We start from the raw sequence: 16,560 nt of genomic DNA on the forward strand, positions 1-16,560 counted from the left end.
ACAGTCATTATATGTGGGGGGCTGCCTTTTCCTTTGGGGAATTTCTCTGAGGCAAGGTAGGCTTATTTTTCTATCTTCAGGGCTAGCTAGTTTCTCAGGCTGTGCCCGAGGCGTCTAGGTCTGGTCAGGAACGCTCCACGGCTACCTTTAGTGTGGTATGATAGGATTAGGAATTGTGGTCAGCAGAGTTCCCACGTCTCAGAGCTCGTCCTATGTGATTAGCAACTATCAGGTCATTTTCTGTGCTCGTAACCACCAGGTCCATTGTGGTTCTGAATCACCTGTTCATAACAATTGGGTATCTGTGCACTCAGGAGAAATTGCACAACAAATTGTATGGAGCAATTTTTCCTTTTACCCTTATGAAAATGCAAAATTTGGAGGTAAAAAAGATTTATCTGGGAAAAATGTGTTTGTTTGTTTTTTATTTTCACGGCTCTAACTTATAAACTTCTGTTAAGCACCTGGGGGTTCAAGGTGCTCATTACACATCTAGATGAGTTCCCAAAGGGGTCTAGTTTCCAAAATGGTGTCACTTGTTGGGGGTTTCCACTGTTTAGGCACATCAGGGGCTCTCCAAACATGACATGGCGTCCGCTTATTATGCCAGCAAATTTTACATTCAGAAAGTGACTTTGTGAGCTCTGCCATGTGCCCAAACAGTAGATTTCCCCCACATATGGGGTATTGGCATGCTCAGGATAAATTGCATAACATATGCATGGAGAGCCCAACGCACAGGCTCTCACTGCATGTGTTGTGACCGTGACACAGCCGCGACACATGCAGCTGCGGAGCCGAACAGCTGATGAGCTGGCGCAATCTATGTATCCGGGTTCCCTCTGCAGCTTATTTGGTAAGCGCTATAGCATGCCGAATAGGCAGGGACCTGATCAAATTCGCTCATATCTAGCTATAACTTAATTTATTATTAAGTTTTACATCTTCAAAGGTTTCAGAAAATTATGTGGGTGCTGGCCCCTTAAGAAACTAGCTACCTTGGGTAGAATGCCTAAATACTGCTCATATGAATATAGTGAAGCATGCACTCTCCTTTGATCTGCTGGGTAACATTATTACAGAAAATATATGTCAATATGGATGATGCAAGCATTGTGCCTTTAAGCCCTTCACTCTCGGTCAATTTTTCATTTTTTCTACTTTCATATTTTCCTCCCCTTCTTCAAAGAGCTATAACTTTTTACTTTTCTATCAGCACAGCCATAGGAGGGATCATACTTTGCAAGTCAAGTTGCAATTTTGAATCACACCATTTAGTTTGCAATGTAATATACAGGAAAAAAAAGCAGGAGAGAAAATTCCAAGTGGGATTAAATGGTAAAAAAATGCAATTCCTCCATTATTTTAGGTTTTAGTTTTTAAGGCATTCATTGTGCGGTAAAAATAACTTGGCAATATGATTCTTCAGGTATTTTTTTAATTATTTTAGTGGGTAAAAAAATTCAGACTTTTATAAAATCAAGAAATAACTTTTTGTCGCCATTTCCTGAAACCCTTCATTTTGTATATTTCTTGTTGAAGAAGACCTTTGCTTGCTTTTTGATTGGCAAGCTGATATTTTGTTGATACCATTTTGGCTTACAAATAATGATGTAAAATTCTTATCTAATACTGAACGTTTAAAAGTAGCCTTAGAGTATTTCTGCCGGAGAGGATATGTTCATCTGTTACCCGCCTTAGTAAATACAAATTGACAGCTTCTCAGATGACAAATTCAATCCCCATAAATGATGCACAGATATCAAGTAGGTTGAATTGCTGCAAAGAAGTTGATAATGAGGAGTGCAGACAAGAAGAAGAGACTTGTTTGGGCAAAGCAACATGAGGACTTGACATCAGATCAGTAGCAACCTAACAAATGAGTCAAAGTTGGAGTTTTGTGGTACCAACTGCCATGACTTAGAGTAGGTGAGAAGATAGTTTCTATGTGTGTGGTCCATCATAAAGCATAGTGTGGAAGTGCTTTGCTGGTGACACTGCCTTGACTGATTTCAAGTTCAAGGCCCTCTTACCAAGTTCAGCTTTTACGGCACTCTGAAACGACATGCTATGCCATGTGGTTTGCATTTAGTAGGGTCCAACTGTGTTGTAAGAAGAATTACAATAACCCAAAACACATCTTCAGCCTATGTAAGGGCTAAGTGTCCAAGAAGCAGGTGGATGGAGAGCTGCTTCAGATGACATTGTGAGTCACCCGCCATGGTCGTGGGGTTCTCCATACCAGGTCCGGTACTTAAAGGCAATGTCATGGTGGCTACGACCCGATCCGTGGCCCAGGGTGCCCAAGTAAAAGGGAAAGTCTTTAAGGAGATTTTATGAATAAAGTTTGTGTTCGTGACACTACCTGTGGTGTTCGGTCAGTGGGGACCAACATTGCTTAAAGTGGTCCTCTGGGGTGATGTTATGGCAGCTAATATGGTATAACTTCCCACAGGTGAAGTAGGTCCCCAGGGCTCCCGGTGTGTTGTTTAGGATGGTGAGTGGTGCAGTAAAGAACGGAGGACACAGGTTTACAGTCTCTTTACCTGGTTTACTGAAGACTTCAGTCAACTGCAGTCCAGGGCACCAGATCACAGGTGCAGGCGGCAGGGTCGAGGCTGGCTTGGAAGCAAATTCAGAGTCCCGATTATCAGAATGACTCTTCAGACACAGTAAAAATGTTGATCGTTGTGTCAACCAAGGAAAATTACTCTTTTAGTTGGCACACTGACACTGGGATCCTATGATTATATACTGGTGACCAAGCTTTGATGAATTGGGGCCAATGTATCTTAAATGTATCTAACTTTTCATTATGCAATAATTATAAAGGGTCATGGATCACACTGGCACAAAGTCTGTTTGGCAGTGACCTGAAGACGGAGTCACAGACCTATGTATAGTTTCCATGTTCTTTCTACTTATATAACTTATTTTCAGCATTATTATTAGGTACCTTCAACCAGGGTTATGCCTTATGAAACTGTGCTTTACAGGTTGAAATACCATATCCCTATAATATACTGTTGGATGTATGCTTGTGACCCTAAGAAAAAAACATAAAGGATTGTAGTTGGTGGCAGAAGGTAGAGTAGCTTATTTTAGCTGGAAAGCATTCTTAATGGATACATTTCTTTTCGGTGCACTCTCTCTAATGTGGAAAAAATACTGTGATTACGCTTCAGTCATTGTATCCAGCTGGTGAAGTGCACATACATTTCTATTTCCAGGAAGTGGAAGTACAGATCAGTGATGGACAAAACAGCAGAAGGAATGTGTTTTTCAGTGGTATAAGGTCAATGACATGGTACTGCTACAGCTGAGCAGCAGATGATCAGCTTTACTTAATGGACCCAATGTAATGATGCGTGCCAAAAAATGAATCTTTGTACCATATATGCAAAGCACATTGGCACGTGGCATTAGCAAAAGGCAGCATGCCACAAAGACAGATGGGGTTCTGTGTAATGATACTTGTAATGTGAATTATAGCCTCAACAGTTTAGCAGATATTTTTGTTTGCACTGAATTCTCGCATCTTGACTTTACATTGGGACAAAATAAAGCCAGCTTTAGCGTAGACACACCAAGACACTTTATGATATACTCGTTCTACAGCCACATATCAGGAAGCTATGAACAGGCTTTACAGTAGTAAAATATTCTTGCATTGTTCACTGAAATTGTCACACATTTTTTAATAATCAATGCATGTCACATGGGAAAAAAAGAGTAAGACGCTGATCCAGAATTAATGTCACAAGGGTGCCTAGAAGACTGCGGAAGCCAGAACTTCCATAGGCATCTCTGAATATGAGATAAATTCCAAATGAACGTATATAGTATTAAGTGCATTAAGAGCTTAACACGGCTATCTTACTTCTCAACATCTCTGTTCTGATGACTGAGACAAGACAAGAACCCAAGAAAAGGAGGGGGTAATCAGCATGAGGACTTCTAATGCCACAATAAGTCAATCATATGACAGGATACTTTTAAATGACCTTACATTAATCATTTTTACCCCTAGAGAGAATTTTATAAATTTTGTATAAACAACATTTTCAATTTTGCAATTAATTTAAAGTGTCTTGTTAAAAGTCTACAAATTATTCCAATAGTTTTAGTATAAGTCAATCCTACATATAAACATATAGAAAATTGTAATATATCCAATGAATCACCTATCAGCACCCTGTAGTCCGCCTTTGCTTGCCCCCCTGAGATCCCCTCTGCTCATTGGTAGATGAAGCCTTTTAATGGCCTTGACAATATCATAACTAAGGAGCAGAGTCATAGTATGTCCATTGCATGCACAGGTAGTATGTCCACTGATCTGAGGAGTAGACATAAGAACAGTCATTAGAGAGATTTGAAATGTCCAGCAGCTAGGTACATAAGTGTCCATCTAGGGGACAGTTTTGGAGGATGAGGAGGAGGAACAGCCTTTTTCACAGCAGGGTAGCTCTCAGATCAGTTCACAGGCATTAGTGCAGTGTGGCTGGGAGGAAACTGAGGACCCAGACAATACAGCTTGTCATTGCCTCTGGGCAGCCTGGCACCCATGAGCCATTATATGCTGCAATGCTTGTGCAACGACAGATGTGTTGCCCGTATTGTGAACAGTGCAGATTACTGGGTGGCCACCCTGCTGGATCCCCAATCCAAGGACAAGGTACCATCATTGCTGCAGTTACTGGATCAGGATCGAAAAATGCGTCAATACAAGAATGCACTGGTAGAGAAACTACTAATGGCTTTCCCACCTGATGGCAGTGGCTCCATGGAAAAACAAGGCAGAGACACCACCTTGAAAGACAGGGTGAGCATGGCAGCAATTTAGCAAAACTTCATGAGCACATCACAACATCTGGCACCAACATCTGATACTGCCCGTGTCAGCAGGAGGCAGCATTTCCTTAACATGGTGGAGGAGTGAAATTGCACACATATCCATGTACTAACTGATGGGTCTAACCCACTTAACTATTAGGTGTCCAAATTGGACCCAAGGCCAAAGCTTGCCCTGTTTGCCTTGGAGGTGATGCTCTGCCCTGCAGCAAATGTCATGGCAGAGCGTCTTTAGCACCGCAACTGGTGTCATCACAGACAGGCACAGCTGCCTGTCCACAGACAAAAAAATGAATCAGATGTGTTTCATACAGGACTTCTCTATACCTTTGGCTGACTAGACAACTATACCAGCCGCATCTAGCCATTGATACGCTCTATTTTGCATTAATTTCATTTTGTTGCTTCCCCAAATTTAAGGAAAAAAACAGTGTTGTCCCTCTCCTCTCTTCTACATCCACCTCCACCCCCTTCTCCACTTGGACCTCTCTCTCACGGTTCTTTATTAAACATTTTTTTGTCTTTATTATTTTAAGTAATTTGTCTAAATAACTAAAAAAATGTTTGCATGCTTCTTTTGCATATAAGCTGGGTTTATATGGCCACTGCACACTTGACTTTATTCCTTATTTGTTATTTTTTAAGTTCTATAGCTCCGTTGCCCTCTTGCAAGTTCACTCCCCTGATGAGACCCAAGAAATGAGGCTGGGACTTTTGTAGTGGCTTGTTAATACTAAGATACACACTTGGGTACTGCCTTGTGAGGGCGGAATCAAAGCTGGGCACAACTGGGATAGTATAAGGGAATTCCTTGTAAATTTAATAATTCAATGCTGCATCCAGTGGAAGTCAAGCGCACACAGAAAGAAGTGAGGTGAGATCGAAACATTCATCTTGAGCACTGTCAATACTGAGCACCTTATCAATTTACTGTATGCTTTTTGGAGATTTATTATGAGTAGCTTTGACTTTACGGAACCTTATTGTGCAAACTTCTAAAATATACTGATGGCATTGAACACTGTATTTTTTGCTTGTGTGATTTAGCGGTATTTGTAGTTTGTTCTCAGCTCAGTCTTTTATGGAATACTTTTAATAACTGAATTAAAAGTGAATTTTTAAATAGTTAATGAGATCCTTCGGCTGTAGATGCAGGGACGTATGCATGCATGGATGAGGGAGGGATTGATGGATGATGGAGGTATGGATGGATGGGGGACTGATGGATGGATGAGGGAGTAATGGATAGATGATGGAGGGATGGATGGATGAGGGATAGATGAATGGATGGATAGCTGATGAAGGCAGGGATGAGAGATGGATGGATAAGGGATGGATGAGGGAGGGATGGATGGATGAAGGAGGCATGGATGAGAGAAAGATGGAGGGGTGAGGGAGGGATAGATTAATAAGGAAGGGATGGATGGTGTCATGGTTCACAACATGCTGCCAACACTATGTCATGGATCCCAGCAGTATGTCAGAGATCCCGGGTAGGATATCTTTATCGTCCCCACTACTCACACCAATTTGTCACAAACCGGGGTTGTTTGGTTGCCCCTGGTTCCTTCTGAAGGGGATTTATCTATATCCCACTTCCCAGTTCCGATTTGGAACTTGCAGCTCTCTGGCGCCCCCTTACCCTCAGGTCAGATTAGGTGCTGCACCTAGAGTAATTAGTCGCCAGAAAGGCTGCCTGCTATATACTGGCTATTGGACACACTGCAACGAGGGCAATATAACTACTCCCACTCAGGCGGGAATAATAATAATAAATAATAATCTTTTTTTATATAGCGCCAACATATTCTGCAGCGCTTTACAGTTTAAAGGGAACCTGTCACCCCGTTTTTTGAGATTGAGATATAAATACTGTTAAATAGGGCCTGCGCTGTGTGTTACTATAGTGTATGTAGTGTACCCCGATTCCCCACCTATGCTGAGAAATAACTTACCAAAGTCGCCGTTTTCGCCTGTCAATCAGGCTGGTCAGGTCGGGAGGGCGTGTTCACAGCGCTGGTTCTTCCTCAGCTTTACGTTGGTGGCGTAGTGGTGTGCGCCTGTTGAAGTGACTAATCCACTGTGGGCACGTGAACAAGCAGCGCGCGATCTGCGCTGTCATCCCTTTCGTCGGTGGGGGCGGCCATCTTCCTGGGGCCGCGCGTGCGCAGATCGAGTGCTCTGCTGCACGGGGCTTCAGGAAAATGGCCGCGGGATGCCGCGCGTGCGCATTAGAGATCGCGGCGGCCATTTTCCCAAAGCCGAGTTTGCATCTCGGCTTTGGGAAAATGGCCGCCGCGATCTCTAATGCGCACGCGCGGCATCCCGCGGCCATTTTCCTGAAGCCCCGTGCAGCAGAGCACTCGATCTGCGCACGCGCGGCCCCAGGAAGATGGCCGCCCCCACCGACGAAAGGGATGACAGCGCAGATCGCGCCCTGCTTGTTCACGTGCCCACAGTGGATTAGTCACCTCAACATGCGGACACCACTACGCCACCAACGTAAAGCTGAGGAAGAAACAGCGCTGTGAACACGCCCTCCCGACCTGACCAGCCTGATTGACAGGCGAAAACGGCGACTTTGGTAAGTTATTTCTCAGCATACATGGGGAATCGGGGTACACTACATACACTGTAGTAACACACAGCGCAGGCCCTATTTAACAGTATTTATATCTCAATCTCAAAAAACGGGGTGACAGGTTCCCTTTAACAGCTTCAAACACAACAGTCATAATTAACAATGTTAACAATACAAGAATTAAAGCAACAGCGCACCTGCTGCCTGAGTGTTACTATGGTGTCACCCAGGGAGAGGGAAACGTCAGGTTTAGGGAGGTTAGCAAATGGTGGGAGCAGAAGAAGTTCAATTTTGGAGAGGTTGAGATTCAGATAGAGAGCGGACATGATGTCAGAGACTGCGGACAGTCAGTGGTGTTCTGTAGTACAGCAGTAGTACGGCCAGGGGATGACGTATATAGTTGTGTGTCATCGGCATAAAGATGGTACTGAAAGCCAAATCTGCTGATGGTCTGTCCAATTGGGGCCGTGTAGAGGGAGAAGAGAAGGGGGCCAAGGACTGAGCCCTGTGGTACCCCGACAGAGAGAGGAAGAGGAGATGAAGTGGAGCCAGAGAACAGAACACTGAAGGAGCGGTCAGAAAGATAGGAGGAGAACCAGGAGAGAGCAGTGTCCTTAATGCCAAGTGACTGGAGCCTAGAGAGTAAGAGAGGGTGGTCAACAGTGCAGAAAGATCGAGAAGAATGAGCAGAGAGTTGTCACCGTTACATTTTGCTGTCAGAAGGTCGTTGGTCACTTTGATGAGTGAAGTTTCTGTCGAGTGTAGGGGGTGGAAGCCGGACTGTGAAGGGTCTAGGAGGGAGTGAATGGAGAGGTAACGGGTAAGGCGGGAGTAGACTAGGTGATCCAAGAGTTTAGAGTTGAAGGGGAGATTGGAGACCGGTCTGTAGTTGTTTGTGCAGGATGGGTCGAGGGTGGGTTTCTTTAGTAATGGAGTAATGATAGTGTTTGAAGGAGTACGGGAAAATGCCTGAGGAGAGTGAGAGATTAAAGATTGTAGTTAGGTGAGTAGTGACGACTGGAGAGACTGGAGAAGATGAGAGGGAATGGGGTCGGAAGAGCATGTAGTCGGACGAGAAGAAGAGAGGAGCCTGGAGACTTCTTCTGTGATGGGATCAAATGCAGAGAGTGAGCCAGGGGAGATGCAGGGAGGGATGGGAGTCACTGAACTTGGTGTCTGGGAGTGGATTTCCTGATGGATATTGTCTATTTTCTCTATAAAGTGGGGGGGCAGGTCATCAGCACAAATGTCTGTGATAGGGGCTTGAACTTTTGGCCTGAGGAGGGTGTGAAAGGTGTCAAAAAGTTTCTTGGGGTTGTTGGATAGTAAGGAGATCAGAGTGGTGAAGTAGGTCTGTTTGGCGATGTGAAGTGCAGAGTTATAGGTTATAGCGAACAATAATTATCAACGCCGCCATCGCTGCAAAGATTCCCAATCGCACAGAACAAAGTATGCTGCCACCAGCTCTGATTAACGGGTCCGAAGCCAACCCAAATCAGTAGCGCAATTCACTTCAGAGGATACAGTTCGTTATAGAGCAGAAGAGACAAGCTAGCAATTAAATATTTTACTCCATTGAAAATTAGACAGTGTTTACAAAGTATAAAAAGATATAAGAAAGGAGACAATTCGTATATACTTTACAGATTACAAAATAAAATAAGGATTAAAATAGAAGATTACACTCACATTTTGCTTAAGTCATTTTGGGCTAACCATGCTGGTTGAGGATCCAGACATCTCAATGCATGACAAAGGGTCTTCATGCATTAAGGTCCCAGGCAAGAATGAAAGCCAGGCTAAGTGCAGGAACCTATACCTCTGAGCTTGTGACATCACTAAAGGGGCTGGTTAATGATATGCACTGATCTGATAGATATTTATGCTTTTCCAAAGTCTCAGACAAAGGCATTCCTGATTGAGAGGGGAGGGACAATGGGTGGCTTTGAAGGATTGGTCACCTGCAGTTTAAAGCCATTCCCTGCTAACACACTGGTTTCAAGTTGCACAGTGTCTCGGCCATATATAGCTTGTTTGTTGTATTCAGGGGGAGGGAGAGAGAGGGGGGTAAAAGCTGCAGTGTGTGTTCAGGACCATAGTCACCTGCGCAAAAATCCCTCAGCTATGGTATTTTACAATATCGTGACAAATGGATAGATGAGGGATGAAGGGATGACAGAGGGATAGATGAGGGAAGGATGGATAGATGAATAAGGGAGGGCTGGATGTATGTGGGAGGGATGGAGGGGCCCATTTTTGATAACCAGCCAAGGAAAAGCAGACAGCTAGGTGCTTATATTACAAAAGTTATTAGTTTTTAATGCTCATTGTCTAGGTTTCTGACCACTGGTGCAGTCTAGCAATGTGGCTGAGCAACCACAATGAATACGAGCTCTGTGCAATAGATCTTTGTAAGCTCTGATCTAAATCTAGTAAGAATGCTGAAGCACACAATCTATCAAGCTTTAGAATTCCTGCATTCCTGTGATGCTGTTGAAGCATTGGAGAGTGCAAACTTCAGGCCTGTGGCACAACCATGGCTCTGGTTAGAAATGCCATTCTTCAGGAGTGCACCACTCTCAGCAAAGAGGAAGTGGTGAACAAGGGAGTGTGAAATTCTAAAGAAAATTTCCATTAATGAATCTTTAAATAACGCAATTAAAAATCCCTCCATCCTTCCATTGAGAATTAAAATGGCACGGTTACTTGTTTTTGCAAGCGTGCTAAAATTTAAACCATTTTTGATGCTGAGATGACCCCTTTATTCTAATGAGTATGGGAGTCTCCTGGGATCTAGCATGATGAAATCCAACATGTTTTATTCCATTCATATTCTTCAATAGAAGATGTTGGAGGGCATTCAGACTGACCTGTTACAAATTAACTTAATGACCAATCCTGCCAAAATTGGCAAGATCAGATGATACTGATGTGTACATTGGCAGCTATTGGCATTGATGGTTATAGAAAGTCAACAAAATTCTATTTATTTTCTTAGTGGATAATTATAATGGATATTTTCAGATTATCAATATAATTTAAAAAAAATCTTGATTGTCAAGCATACTTGAAATACAGGGAAATACAGGGTCCTTAGTTTAGAGTTCTGGTCTAGATTTACATTATTTCTTTAGATATGACATTACAAACTCTTACTGTAGAAGTGATGAATGGCAAGTATGCTGGAAGCGTGCTCATGAACTGATTTCTTCATAAGTCATTTGTTTTCCTCTGCTAAATAATTGTGTAGCAAGCTATTATCTAATGGTGCTTTGATAAGTCTTTAAGAAATGTACAGCATTGCCCTTTTGGGGCTCTTTATCTCCTTACTGTATCAATTAAATCGAGGTCTTGTAAACAAGGTCTTGCTAAGATAGCAGTTTGGCTAAGAATTTATGGCAGAGCAGACTTGTATTCATTCACCATCATACTTCATGTTTATTCTAAAATGTGTTGACTCCCACAATGGATCAACAAGAAGAAAAGCAGAGCTTTATATAAAAAAAATTCTTAAAAGAGAGTTAATTAATATTAGATGTATAATAGCAATTCTGCTACTTGTTCTTAAGAATTAACCCAACAATGAGCGATATGTATGCAGAGGGAATATCTGAAGGGAGCGCACTGTAATGCTGCTGTGAGGTTCATATTTTTATCATTTTTTTTTTGCTTCATAGATGTTTTTGTTATATAAAAGTAAATATAAATATATACTGTATATGTGTGTTAGGGGTCGAGTTCCTGCCTCTGCACAGGGGGAATCTCGGGCCATCTCCGCTGCGGTCTCCCATTCTTCTCCAGCCGCAGTGGAACAAGCTCAGCGGAGACGTCGATCCCAGCGTCTCGCTCAGTCGGACTCTGTGATAAGAGCTACTGCTGCATTTCCTGCTTCTGCCATTGAAGTCAGTGCTGGGCAGCGGCGAGCAGACGCTTCTGGGACTAAGTCCTGCTTTTCACGTTCTGAGCATGCCCAGAGTAAGATCGAGGGTCACGTGATCAGATATTGCAGCTAGGTCATTGGTCCTTCTTGGAAGGTCCTTGTAGGTGCTAGGACTAAGTCCTGCTTTGCACTCTGAGCATGCTCAAGGCAAGATCTCTCAGTGGAGATCTGGGGTCACATGCTCAGGTACTGCAGCAACTCCATTGGTCCTTCTCTGAAGGTCCTAAACGTGCTGCAACTATTTAAAGGGACTCTGTCACCTGAATTTGGAGGAAACAATCTTCAGCTATAGGGGCGGGGTTTTCGGGTGTTTGATTCACCCTTTCCTTACCCGCTGGCTGCAATATTGGATTGAAGATCATTCTCTGTCCTCCATAGTACACGCCTGCGCAAGGCAAGATTGCCTTGTGCAGGCATGTACTACGGAGGACAGAGAATGCACTTCAATCCAATATTGCAGCCAGCATGCAGCCAGCGAGTAAGGAAAGGTTGAATCAAACACCCGAAAACCCCGCCCCTATGGCTGAAGATTGTTCCCTCCAAATTCAGTTGACAGAGTCCCTTTAAGGCTCGCATGGCCGCATGGCCATGCGCTAGTATTGACTTTTGTAAACGTGTGTGTGTTGTGAGTGAAAGTCGTTCTTTAAAATCCCCTCCCTATTGTATGACTGCTCGCGGAAGGTGGAAGATTGCTATCTAGCGCCTGACTTAGCCACCAGCACGTTACACACATTACAGCGTCTAATTGCTGTGACCGCCAGTGTGGTGCCGTGCGCTTTCTCTGCGCTTTCCTGACCCAAGCCTGGGTGGTTGGTGGCGTCCACCAGTGCGGCACCGCACGCACTCTCGTGCTTCTTAAATAATATTATTTCTGTCTCTCTGACACCCCAGTAGCGGTGTCGAGCGCATGAGGTCTTTATGAACTCAAATCCTGAGTCTTGGGATTGAGTTCTGAGACTCCTTGCTTGCGCTCTTGGTGCGGTACCGCAGCCCTGTGAAGCAACAGGGTTCGCTTCCTTCACACAGGGTGAAGTTAACCCATGTGTGTATTCACATTGTACCACCATATCATCCGTCTCTACTAGCAGCAGGGTTTTCACCTACATGGTGGACCTCGGACTGCGAACGCACCTAATACCATTACATCTTAAACTTGGTGCGTTCCGCCAGTCCTAACAGAATACTAGCGCCAAGGTCTGGCTAGTAAATGGCGGACGATCAGCGTTTACAGCGGTACATCCAGCAGCTGGAGGGAAGGTTGGCGGCTCTAGAGCGTTCAACCTCAGCTGTGGATGTCACTGCTGTCGCTGTTTAGGCTGCTAGCGTGGCTGCAGCTACCTTGTCCACTGCCACACCTGTACCGACTCTATCTCGCCTCCCGCTACCAGAAAACTTTTCTGGTGATAGTAAGTCTTGTAGCGGTTTCGTGAGTCAGTGCTCTATACATCTGGAGCTTCTGGCCTCTCGTTTCCCTACAGAGCAGGCAAAGGTGGGGTTTATCCTGTCTCTCCTGTCGGACAGGGCGTTAGAGTGGGCTACGCCGCTGTGGGAGCGTGGCGATCATGTGGTGCAGAGTGCTCCGTTATTCCTGAGCACTCTGAAACAGGTCTTTTTAGGACCTCGTGTCACCCATGATATGGCGCTTTAACTGTTGGCATTGACTCAGGGCTCGTCCTTGGTCAGCCATTTTGCCGTCCACTTCCACACCCTAGCATCTGAGCTGGAGTGGTCGGATAAAGCCCTTATTCCTATATTTTGGAGGGGGCTGGCTGACCACGTTAAGGACGCCCTGGCCACTAGGGAGATTCCCGCCACAATGGAGGAATTAATAGCAGTATCCACTCGTTGAGGTTAGAGCGAGCCCAGTGTAGGCAGAGGTTTCGGCTGGCTCCCACCTTCGACAAACCTTTGGAATCTCCAGTCCAGGCTCCTGAGTCACATGAGGCCATGGAAGTGTCACGAGTGGGATCTAAGTCCCGGACCGCTCGTGCACTCCAGGTTTGTCATGTTTGCCAGCAGTCAGGACATCTTGCCACCAGATGTCCCCAGCGGTCGAGGAAACGTCAGCGTCTAGTGGTAGTAGGTGGAGGTACACTAGACACGGCGACGTTTGCCTCCAAATTGTCCTTTAAGGGGACAATAACGTTAGGCTCATCCTCCCACTTGGTAGAGCTCTGCGTGGATTCTGGGGCGAAGGGCAATTTTATGTCTTCTGCCTTTGCCCAACATCACGCAATACCCCTGGTTATGCTACCTCAACCAGTAACAGTACGAGTGGTGAATGGGTCAACACTGCCCTCAGAGATAACACACCAGACCATCCCTTTTACTCTGTCCATGTCGCCATCCCATCAGGAGATTATATCTCTGCTCGTCATTCCTGAGGGAATTGATGAGGTCCTGTTGGGGATACCTTGGCTACGGTACCACTCTCCTCACATCGAGTGGTCCTCAGGCAGAATTCTGGGATGGGGTGAATCTTGTGGGGGTTGGTGTCAGAGGGAGTGCGTTCAGGTTGCTACTACAGAGGTACCCGCAGATCTATCCTCTCTCCCCAAGCAATATTGGTCTTATGCAGACGTGTTCTCCAAAAAGGCAGCGGAGACCCTTCCACCCCATCGCCCCTATGACTGTCCTATTGATCTCTTGCCTGGTGCTGAGCCTCCCCGGGGTCGAGTTTATCCGTTATCTCTCCTGGAGATGGAGGCAATGTCTCAGTACATTCAAGAGAATCTGGTAAGAGGGTTCATCAGGAAGTCAGTGTCACCTGCTGGGGCAGGGTTCTTTTTCGTGCAGAAGAAGAATTGGGAACTACATCCATGCATAGACTACAGGGGTCTTAACGCTATCACCGTTAAGAATAAGTATCCTTTGCCCTTGATATCTGAGCTCTTCGATATGCTTCGGGGAGCAAGGGTATTTACTAAACTAGATCTGCGGGGTGCTTACAACCTGATTCGCATCCGTGAGGGGGACAAATGGAAAACGGCGTTTAACACCAGAGATGGGCACTATGAGTATCTGGTGATGCCCTTCGGGCTCTGTAATGCCCCAGCCGTTTTCCAAGACTTTGTCAATGACATCTTCCGGGATATGCTTTCCACCTCGGTTGTAGTCTATCTGGATGATATTCTCATCTTTTCTCCAGATATTGACTCCCACCGGAGAGATGTTGGCAGAGTCTTCGACCTCCTACGGGCAAACTCTCTTTATGCAAAGTTGGAGAAGTGTATGTTTGAGCAGGAGTCTTTACCTTTCCTGGGCTATATCATCTCCGCCCAGGGATTGGCTATGGATCCTGCCAAACTACAGGCTGTGATGGACTGGCAAGAGCCCCATTCTCTTAAGGCGGTGCAGCGCTTTATGGGGTTCATTAATTATTACCGCCAGTTCATTCCCCACTTCTCAACTCTGGTAGCTCCCTTGGTAGCCCTCACCAAGAAGGGAGCGAATCCCAAATTGTGGTCGGAAGAGGTCTCCAAGGCCTCCACTTCTATAAAGTCTCATTTCGCTAGCACTCCCATCTTACATCGTCCCAATGTGGATAAGCCATTCCTAATGGAGGTGGATGCCTCATCCGTTGGTGCTGGAGCAGTCCTCTATCAAAAGGATGCTCAAGGTCGGAAGCATCCATGCTTCTTCTTCTCAAAGACCTTCACACCAGCGGAGAGAAATTACTCCATCGGGGACAGGGAGTTGCTAGCAATGAAGTTGGCCTTTTTGGAGTGGAGACATCTTCTGGAAGGTGCGCGGTTTCCCTTCCAAGTCTTCACGGACCACAAAAATTTGGTCTATTTGCATACAGCCCAGCGGCTGAATTCTCGTCAGGCCAGATGGTCCTTATTCTTCTCCTGGTTCCATTTCACTCTCCATTATCTCGCCGGGGAGAAGAATATTCGTGCTGACGCTCTCTCTCACTCCCTTGTGTCAACGGAGGAGGAGGAAGAGGAGCCTCGGCTTATTGTCCCTTCGGAGAGTCTGAGAACCATAGCTCCGGTTTCGCTAGAGTCAGTGCCTTCGGGCAAGACTTTTGTTCCCATCAATCTGCGACCGGAGGTTCTCTCTTGGGCTCATTCCTCCAGGGTGGGTGGATACTTTGGGACAAAAAGGACATCTGAGCTGCTGGCGAGGATGTACTGGTGGCCGCATATGCTTCGAGATGTCAGAGATTACATTCTGGCGTGTGTCTCTTGCGCCAAAAATAAGTCTCCTTGACAACGGCCAGCTGGTTTGTTATACCCTCTGCCGGTGGCAGACAGGCATTGGGAGATGGTCGGGATGGACTTTGTGGTGGGTTTGCCCAAGTCTCATGGCTGTACAGTCATTTGGGTAATCACCGACCATTTTTCTAAAATGGTGCATTTGGTGCCGCTTCCTCGGCTACCTTCTGGACGGGCCTTGGCAATGTTGTTTATTAGACATATCTTCCGCCTTCACGGTATGCCGGACAAAATTGTCAGTGACTGGGGTCCCCAGTTTGTGTCTCGGTTCTGGAGAGAGCTTTGTCATCTTCGCAGGATTGAGTTAAATCTCTCTTCTGCCTATCATCCCGAGACGAATGGGTTGGTAGAGAGAGCCAACCAGACCTTGGTCACATATCTGCGACATTTTGTCTCTGATAGGCAAGATGACTGGGCATCTTTGCTATTGTGGGCGGAGTTTGCTCTGAACAACGCTGTAGCCAACTCCACTGGACAGACTCCATTCCTCCTTAACTATGGTCAGCATCTGCGGGTACCTGTGCCCATGCCTGTGTCTTCCGCCGATTCCAGGGTGGCAGACTGGGCTGTGGAGGCATGAGACATTTGAGATCGCGCTCAGGATGCCATTCGGGCTTCCAAGGAGAGAATGAGGTCCTCCGCAGATGCACATCGGCGCCCCGCTCTGACTTTTGCTCCTGGCGACTTGGTGTGGCTCTCGGCCCGTAACATCAGGCTGGGAGTTGAGTTCACTAAGTTTGCGCCTCGCTACTTAGGTCCTTTCAAGGTCCTCGAACAGGTTAACCCTGTGGTCTACCGTCTGGCCCTTCCTCCACGCTTGGGTATCACCGACACCTTTCATGTGTCTCTCTTGAAACCTTTATACATGTCCCGGTTTTCTGAGTCATCTGCTGGGATATCGGGTTCGTCTACGGATGATTACGAGGTGAACGCTGTTTTGGGGTGCAAGGTGGTACGTAGTAAAAAAT

The sequence above is a fragment of the Ranitomeya imitator genome, chromosome 1 (assembly GCF_032444005.1).
Source record: "Ranitomeya imitator isolate aRanImi1 chromosome 1, aRanImi1.pri, whole genome shotgun sequence".
In the NCBI taxonomy this organism is placed as follows: domain Eukaryota; kingdom Metazoa; phylum Chordata; class Amphibia; order Anura; family Dendrobatidae; genus Ranitomeya; species Ranitomeya imitator.